This window comes from Anomaloglossus baeobatrachus, chromosome 5, assembly GCF_048569485.1.
Source record: "Anomaloglossus baeobatrachus isolate aAnoBae1 chromosome 5, aAnoBae1.hap1, whole genome shotgun sequence".
NCBI classification, from domain to species: Eukaryota; Metazoa; Chordata; class Amphibia; order Anura; family Aromobatidae; genus Anomaloglossus; species Anomaloglossus baeobatrachus.
The window spans coordinates 574603023-574612716 of NC_134357.1; the positions used below are offsets into that span (position 1 = coordinate 574603023).

The 9694-nt window shown below is 42.8% G+C and overlaps 1 long non-coding RNA gene across 1 annotated transcript; it reads left to right on the forward strand.

Moving 5' to 3' along the window:
- The first annotated feature begins 1832 nt into the window (after positions 1-1832).
- On the forward strand, positions 1833-9356 carry LOC142312433 (uncharacterized). The gene is made up of 3 exons (XR_012754382.1): positions 1833-2032; positions 2384-2429; positions 9020-9356. It is a non-coding gene; the product is annotated as an uncharacterized LOC142312433 (long non-coding RNA).
- The last annotated feature ends 338 nt before the right edge of the window (positions 9357-9694 follow it).

Here is a 9694-nt window from a genome sequence, read left to right on the forward strand (position 1 = left end):
AGAGTATAAATTTTTTGGATCTCACAATAACAAAAGATAGCACAGGACAGCTGCAGACATGTACATTCCGTAAACCTACAGCATCCAATAGCTTCCTACATTGGGACAGCCACCATCCCCTCGGCCTGTAACGAGGTATACCCAGAGGACAATACCTAAGCGTTCGCAGAAACTGTTCACGAGATGTGACTTTCTACAAACAAGCCTCAGAATTGAGGGAAAGATTTTCTGCACGTGGTTACCCCAGTGGCATTCTAAGTGAAGCGTTTAAATCTGCGGAATTAAAATCTAGGGAAGCACTTTTAAATGTTACGAAATAAGAGGAGGAGGGGATCACAAGGATCATAGGGAGATTTGATAATCAGGCAGAAGAAGTACGCAAGATTTTGATCAAACATTGGGCAGTACTTATGGGAGACCCAATACTACATGATATTATTCCAGGAACTCCAGCAGTAACATACAAAAAAGGGAGGTCCTTAAAGGATCAACTCATACACAGTGAATATATGGCAGTTAAGAACATGACATGGTTGGAAAATAGGAGTAAAGGCAGTTTCAGATGTGGGAAATGCTCTTTTTGCGGCTTCTACAAATGGGTAGAAGCTTTAAGAGCTCCGTGACAGGACACGTTTATGACATCAGACATTTTGCGAACTGCAAAACAGTAGGGGTCATTTATAGATTTATATGTTCTTGTAATATAGAATATATAGGGAAAACAAAAAGGGAGTTCAGGAAAAGAATAGGGGAGCACTTAGGAGATATTAGGAATGAGAGGGATACTCCCATCTCACGTCATGTAAGGACGTTTCATGGAGGTGATGTTAGAGTCTGCAAATTTAATATAATTGAAGTGGTCGACCAGAGGATGAGAGGCGGTGATTGGGATCGCTTACTATTACAGAAGGAGGCAAGGTGGATTCACAGACTAAAAACTGTAAACCCAAATGGGTTAAATAAACAGCTCAACTTTGGGTGTTTTCTGTAATTCCCTGTTTGAGACCACTTAGGCTTTCCCTGCAGCTTGGTTAATTAGGTAATGTCCCGGTTTTAAACCAGTCTGTCTTGTCCCTACCATTCCACATGGATTTTGGGTTTATATACAATTGGCCATGAAAAAGAGTATATTCCCATGCTCCATCACCCTATTTTTGAATGTCCATTCCCTATTGATATCCCCTTGTTTATGGGATTCCTGCAGGATGAGGTTTTTTCAAAAGTAACCATATTCAATATAAGCTGGCAGCCCCTTATAAAAATGTCAGTATAGTATTAAATAAACAGCTCTATAATATGCATGGTCCAGCGGTGTATTACCAACCTTATTGTTGCTTTTTTTAAAATAACTCTATGTAGATGAGTTATTATGTGCTGACTAAGTGAATAGAACTGGAAATACTGTGATCACAACTTGATAGTAACGCTCGCAGCTTCACTTAGACCACTACTCTATGCTGAGTCCTGGAATTATTGATGGATGTGATCTGTGTTGTTTCGAGTGTATGGGCGTATCTCCCAGTGCTTTCCACTGCAATTGGCCCATTGTTGCATGTGATTGGGGGCGGCTGCGATGCACAAACCTTGCTGTGTTTATATTCTTAATGAGGAGGAACAGCGCGCGTGTCACCCGGCTGTGACTGGCCCACTGTGAGCATGTGACATATACTCTGAGGTAGCGATATGTGATTGGATGAACACGATGAGCGTGTCATCCTGGTATACGGGCGGACTTCTACTGAAGGGCAGTTTTGATTGGCCCAGTCTCAGCATATGATCTGTAATTTGAGGAAGTAGGAAGTGAACGCTGTCTCCACGTGGGTTCTGCAGAGACTGGGAACGCTCTGAATATCACAGGGAGCCCCAACTACAGGCTGATATATGTGAATAACGGGCTTTTCATTGAGATATCCTAGCTGCTGACATTTATTATAGAGCTGCAAGCGTTATGTGACAGATTCTTTTCATGTACCTTTTAGTATGCAGAGTTCTAAACCTATTTGGACCGGACATATCATTTTTATCCTGGAGGGTATGTTATATCTAAATGGTACATACAGCACGATATGGGGTGTTGTATAGGCACTTTTTGATTGCATTGCTTCTTTCATAGGATCTTAGTCTATCCATTTGCATTGTCAGAGAAAGGAAAAATGCTTTTTGAAGGTGAATTATGAATGTCATTAATAGGTATTTTTGATTATATGGGCACATAGGTGTTTCTGATTTTGAGGTAATGGTCCTCTGTGTGTTATTCTCCTCCTATGCACCCTCTGGAGGTTGATGTCTCCTTCTGCCATGGTTAATGATTGTGAGGTTTCTGTTGGCAATTACACCTGAGAATATGAACCGTTTGGGACACAAAATTCTTTTAATCTTTCAGGTGACACCATCATTCACCCAGAACCTACAGCTTTGTCCCAGATAAGGTGACGGAATCTGAAAAATATATGAACTTTTTTGCTTTGCAACATCCACATTAATAATTTATGAAACTCTGCATCACCTGGCAATTTGTGGAGTCTATGCATGCGCTATTACCAGAGGAGACTATAATAGTCATATGTACACTCACTGTATAACCTGAAGATTGTCTGTATGATGTACTTTGTTTGGGGAGATTGCAAAAACTGTCTGTATTCACTATATGATTGGAGGATAATGTATAAAGTATTTGTATTATTTCTCTATACTACTTTTTGATGACCCCTGAGGAACCGTCTGTTGGAAGGGGAAACGCGTCGGGTCGATTAGGGGTAGAGGGTGAACATCCTCCTCACTAATATAGGAAGTGAAACCACTTATATCCTAAAGAAGAATACATATGATACTAATATTCCTTAAAAGATACATTTTTATTAATGACAAAATTATTAAAAATACATATATGGACAAAAGGGCACAGAAGGCAAGGAGAAATGCAACTGCGACTCCCATTCATTGGGGAGAAGATGTGTTGGAGTCGACAAAATCCCTCACATAAATAGAAAAAATCTTAGTGATCAGGGATCATTAGTCGGATATCCGCCTCCTGACGAAGCCCAGGTGGTGAAACGCGTTGAGGAGCGGTGGGAGCTGCAATCACTGCTGTAAGGTCTGTATGATTTACTCTGTTGATGTTCAAGCTTTTCTGGAATCTGTGTGTGAGGTGTGTAGCTGCAATTTGGGGCGGACGCCATGGCTAGTTTGTGAATCGTGGACTGGTGATCAAATAGCACACACCTCTTTGCCCCTTATAGTGGGTGATATCCACCAGGCTGTCTAACTGATTTATTATTTATGAGTGGGTTGGTCTGTACGTGCCCTCTGGCTTGGACTTTTTGAGCCAGAGACTGGGGAATTTCCATCTCCCTCATACATTATCTTGGGAGGTACGGACTAGTTAAAATACAATATATATCTTAGACCATGCCCCCATACATGTTCTGCTGCGACTCGGAATTCTGGTGGATTGTGATATAATGTGATATTTACCCTCTATATGTGGCTTGCCAGTTACATGGTGACGGAGGAGACCAAAGGATTCTGACATTTATTTACTGTAATTCGCTCAATCCACTGGGATAATAAAATATATAGTCAGTGTTGACCTTTGGTCCCTTTCTGTCATTTTGTATGTAAATTACTAGTAATGCTTCCACGCATAGAGTGACCTTTGATGCAGTACAATTGTATGCAGACTAATGATCCCTGATCACTAAGATTTTTTCTATTTATGTGAGGGATTTTGTCGGCTCCAACCCATCTTCTCCCCAATGAATGGGAGTCGCAGTTGTATTTCTCCTTGCCTTGCTGTGCCCTTTTGTCCATATATGTATTTTTAATAATTTTGTCATCAATAAAAATGTATCTTTTAAGGAATATTAGCATCATATGTATTCTTCTTTAGGATATGTGGTTTCATTGTTAGGTGCAATCCTGACCATAGCAAACAAAATATGTGGTATGTGTAGTTACATGAGATAATATAGGAAGTGGCAGTATATACAGAACTATATCTCAATACAGAACCAACTAACTTAGGGTAAAGTGCTGCCTTTAGGGATCTTGACTGTAGGACCCTTGACTACTGGACTGTTTAGGGATATAGTTCTGTACTGTGCCTTACTGACATTTGTTCTTGCTCCTAAATAGGGGAAACACATAGAACTTCAATAATAAGGGGGATATATGTTTTGAATTGTTGTGTGGCACTATATGAATATTTTCTATACAATGTGGAAGTGTGTTTTTTAATTAATTGCTTCTGTTAATAAAATTTAATATTTTATAATATTAAAATATATACATGCACCATATATTACACAGGGTTCATAGACATAAATAAGCCACATGAATAAGATGCCGGTCAGAATCTATACGTTATATAATTATACACATCTATAGTACTCCAGGAAAGAAATGAACTATACATAGATATATCCCATATATAATTGTCAAATGACTACCATGTATGTTCATGTTTAAATATAAGGGACTATGGAAGGGTCCCACAGCAGTCTGCAGTAAAGATCTAAAGAGCTCAACAAGAAGGATTGGGAAGAAGATACCACATCAAGGATTAATTAAATCGTCCAGATCAGGGGTATGGAAGAAATCTCTTCCAAAGATGCTAACTATCACAAGAAAGGGGCATAACTAACAACCTCATTGAGGCCACTAGGGACCAAAGTGTTCAAAAGTACAATCCATTTAGACTTTCGTTGAGCGAGAGTCTTACCCAGATTGCCACCCCGGATTCCACCCTGGACTAAATTGATGCCTCTGACCTGGAGAGAACTGGGATCACTCTGATGGTGAAGTCTGAAATGGTGGGGTATAGTCTTAAGTAGGCTAATATCTTCCGCCGACTTGACGCCTATGATGTCCATGACGTGTTCCCTGACCCGTATGCGGAGCTCGCGTGAGGTCAGACCCACATAGATCAGGGAACACACACAGGTTGCATAGTAGACAACAAAAGAAGTTCCACAATTGATATAACGATTAATAGAGAAGGATCTGTTGCCATCAGAGGAGGAAAAGGAGTTGCTTCTGATGATGTTCCTGCACGCCACACAATGTCCGCAAGGCCACTCGAGACGAAATTTTTTTTTCGGGGGGGAATATAATGGCTGTTGACAAGGAGATCCCCGAGGTTGCTTGACCGTTTGGCTGTCATGAGGGGACGATCGGCCAACACTGATACTAAGGAGGGGTCAGTAAGTAATACCGGCCAGTGTTTGTCCAAGATGCCCCTCATTACGTCAAACTCATAATAAATAATAATAATCTTTATTTCTATAGCGCCAACATATTCCGCAGCGCTTTACAATTCAGGAGGCTCATATACATATACATATCATATACATAAACATATACAAACAAGTAACAATTATAGAAGATACAATATTTAAAGGGAAAAATGGCAACCCTGCTCGTGAGAGCTTACAATCTACAATGAGATGGGGGGAGGGGCAAGGTACAAGTGCTTATTTACAATGACAATGCAGCCATCTCATGGTTATAGGTGCTAATAAAACAGACATTTTGATCATGGCCAGACCGACGTGGGGTGCATCGAAGAAGTTGGTTGCGAGGAGTATGTTTCCCTCTGTTATATCCCTTCTTGATACACCTATTACTGTACCCCCTCGCCCGGAACCTGCACTGGAGATCAGAGGACTGGGACTCAAAGGTGTCATTGGAGGAGCAGATCCGCCTCATCCTTAGGAACTGTCCGGTAGGGATGGCGCGTATGGTGGCTGGAGTATGACTAGATGATGCATGTAATAGTGCATTGACCGACGTGTCCTTGCGGAACACGTTGGTTTGCACGCCACCAGAATCATCAAACACAATCCGAATATCTATTTCAGAGCGACTAGATCTATGGGTGAGTCTAATATTATAAGGATTGTGGTTGAGAGTATCAATGAATGAACTGAGCTGCCCAGGTGTGCCCTGCCAAAAAATAAAAATGTCATCTATGCAGCGGAGCCAGCACTGCACATGGGTGCTGGCCTGGGTGCCCCCGTCTCCAAAGACTAACCTCTCCCAATAACCTAGGAAAAGGTTGGCGTACGAAGGCGCACAGGCCGCGCCATTGCAGTGCCGCACCGCTGTAGATAATAGATGTCCTTAAAAACAAAAAAGTTATGGGTGAGGGCAAACCTGAGCAGCTCCAAGATCAAATCATTGAGTGCGCCATCCCGACCGGAGGTACCAAGGAAGAAGCGGACCACCTCCAGTCCATCCTCATGTCCGATGCAGGTATACAGTGTTTCCACATTGGCACAGACCATGGTCATGTCTTCATCCATAAAGACGCCATCAAGATGCCTCAGGACGTCCGTGGTGTCCTTCACAAAGGAGGGTAAGCATTCGACCAATGGTTTTAAATAAAAGTCGATAAACTTACAGATTGGGTCACATAACCCTCCTATGCCGGACACGATCGGACGACCCGGGGGGTTGAGTGCGTCTTTATGGATTTTCGGTAGAAGATAGAAGGTGGGAACACATGGGAAGTCTATGAGCAGACCCTCGAGCATCTTCTTGTCAATAATACCCAAATCATGGGCGTGCAGCAAGATCTTTTTTAATTCCTGGGAGAGAGTTTTCAAAGGACAGCAAGATAGGCGTGTATAGGTGTTCTTATCACGAAGCTGCCTAAGAACTTCCTTCTCGTACATGGGTACTGGCCAGATCACGATATTGCCCCCTTTGTCCGCTGCCTTAATCACAATGTCATCATATGTCTGTGAATTTTAGATCGCCAGTCGTTGTTGATATGTAAAATTATTGAATTGGCGTCTAGTTGGTAATTTTTTAAGATCTTCCGTGACTAGTCGTGTGAAGATGTCAACGGCTGGGCAAAGGGACAAAGGGGGGAACCTCGTAGATCTGGGCAATAGGTGTACTGGGGAATTACCTATAGAGGGGTCCTGTTCCTCAAGAAGGTCTTGTAGGTCACACAGTGCTTGTCTCTTGGTCGGATCCATGTCGCTAGTGCTCTGTTTCTGGGTATGTAGTTTTGTGAGTAGTAGTTTACGGGCAAAGAGATTCGTGTCTTTTACTGCTGCAAAAAAATTAAAAGAATTGGTGGGACAGAAGTTTAAGCCTTTTGATAATACATCTAGTTCAACATCCGACAGGGCACGCGAGGAAAGGTTGATTACCTAAAGCTGTTTCTTGTTTCTATCAATATCCGGACGGATATAACTGCTTCGAGGAGCGTTATTCAATTTCGTACGTATACTCCTAGTCTGGATTCTCCCGGGTTCAACCACATCACGTGACCCGCTGGACATGCTAGATGTACTGACTTCTTCAACTGAGGATTCAGAGAATAGCGAGGTGGACCTCGACCGAAAGGGGATGGAATGGCTGCGGCCTCTTGAGAAACGGTGACTCCATCTGTTGACGGTTTCAGAGGCATAATCATTGGCATCATGTTGGAATTTTTTTATTATATTCTTTGGAGATGGGGGTGCCCAGGCCAGTGCCCATATGCAGTGCTGGCTCCGCTACATAGATGACATTTTTATTTTTTGGCAGGGCGCACCTGGGCAGCTCAGTTCATTCATTGATACTCTCAACTACAATCCTTATAATATTTGACTCACCCATAGATCTAGTCACTCTGAAATTGATTTTCTAGATATTCGGATTGTGGTTGATGATTCTGATGGCGTGCAAACCGACGTGTTCCGCAAGGACACATCGGTCAATGCACTATTACATGCATCATCTAGTCATACTCCAGCCACCATACGCGCCATCCCTACTGGACAGTTCCTAAGGATGAGGCGGATCTGCTCCTCCAATGACACCTTTGAGTCCCAGTCCTCCGATCTCCGGTGCAGGTTCCGAGTGAGGTGGTACAGAAGAAGGGATATAACTGAGCAAAACATACTCCTCGCAACCAACTTCTTCGATACACCCCACGTCGGTCTGGCCATGATCAAAATGTCCGTTTTATTAGCACCTACAGTATAACCATGAGTGGGACGTGATGAGGGGCATCTTGGACAAACTTTGGCCGCTATTACCTGGCCTTAGTATCAGTGTTGTCTGATTGTCCTCTCATGACAGCCAAATGGTCAAGCAACCTCTGGGGTCTCCTTGTCAACAGCCATTATATTCCCCCCCAAAAAAAAAAATTCGGTTCGAGTGGCCCACTTCGTGGGTGTTTCCCTTGCGGACATTGTGTGGCGTGCAGGAACATCATCAGAAGCAACCCCTTTTCCTCCTCTGATGGCAACAGATCCTTCTCTATTAATCATTATATCAATTGTGGGACTTCTTTTGTTGTCTACTTTGCGACTTGTGCGTGTTCCCTGATCTATGTGGGTCTGACCTCACGCGGGCTCCGCATACAGGTTAGGGAACACATCAGGGACATCATAGGCGCCAAGTCGGCGGAAGATATTAGCCTACTTAAGACTATACCCCGCCATTTCAGACTTCACCATCAGAGTGATCCCAGTTCTCTCCAGGTCAGAGGCATCGATTTAGTCCAGGGTGGAATCCGGGGTGGCAATCTGCGTAAGACTCTCGCTCAACGAGAGTCTAAATGGATTGTACTTTTGAACACTTTGGTCCCTAGTGGCCTCAATGAGGTTGTTAGTTATGCCCCTTTCTTGTGATAGTTAGCATCTTTGGAAGAGATTTCTTCCATACCCCTGATCTGGACGATTTAATTAATCCTTGATGTGGTATCTTCTTCCCAATCCTTCTTGTTGAGCTCTTTAGATCTTTACTGCAGACTTCTGTGGGACCCTTCCATAGTCCCTTATATTTAAACATGAACATACATGGTAGTCATTTGACAATTATATATGGGATATATCTATGTATAGTTCATTTTTTTCCTGGAGTACTATATACGTGTATAATTATATAACGTATAGATTCTGACCGGCATCTTATTCATGTGACGTATTTATGCCTATGAACCCTGTGTAATATATGGTGCATGTATATATTTTAATATTAATTTGTCTTTCTCTCTATTATGTATTTTTCTTCTATATAGGTCTTCTTATATATATTCCATACTCATCCCAAGTACAGGACCTTTTTTCTGGACGTGATATCCCTTCTAAACATACTGCCGATACATGAAACTACATATAAATTTTATGTATGCTTACCCGGAATTTGTATAACCTCGTTGGTTCCGCTGGTTTTTATGTACCCTTTGTTACATCCATTAATCTATTATACCATTCTTTGCATAGAACCGTTTTTCTGGATGTGATATCGCTTTTAAAGACATTATTGATATATGCAAGTGTATCTATTTTATGTCCGCTTACCCAGAATATGTACAATCCTTCTGGTCCCCTTAGTTTTACTATTGCCATTTCCACTTTTCTATTCTCTCGGCCTTCCACTGGTTAGGTATGAGGGGGATCCCTTGATTGCAGCAGTGCGCATGCGCGGGCCTGCCGACGGCCGAGTGGCGGTGATTCACTGCTCCGCTATGTGCGCACGCCCGCGAGCCATGGTGACGCGTCCCTGCCTCCCGGGCGTGCACCTGGATGACGGTGCGGGTGTCATTCCCCGCCTCTCGCCCCTCTGCCGCCCGCGCTGCAACTGTCTGCAATCACCTCCGGATCCCATTCAGCCGTATCCACACCGTATATATACACATACAGTCCCCTAGCCTTTATACACTGCCCTAAGACAAAACGCTTCCTGCGAAACG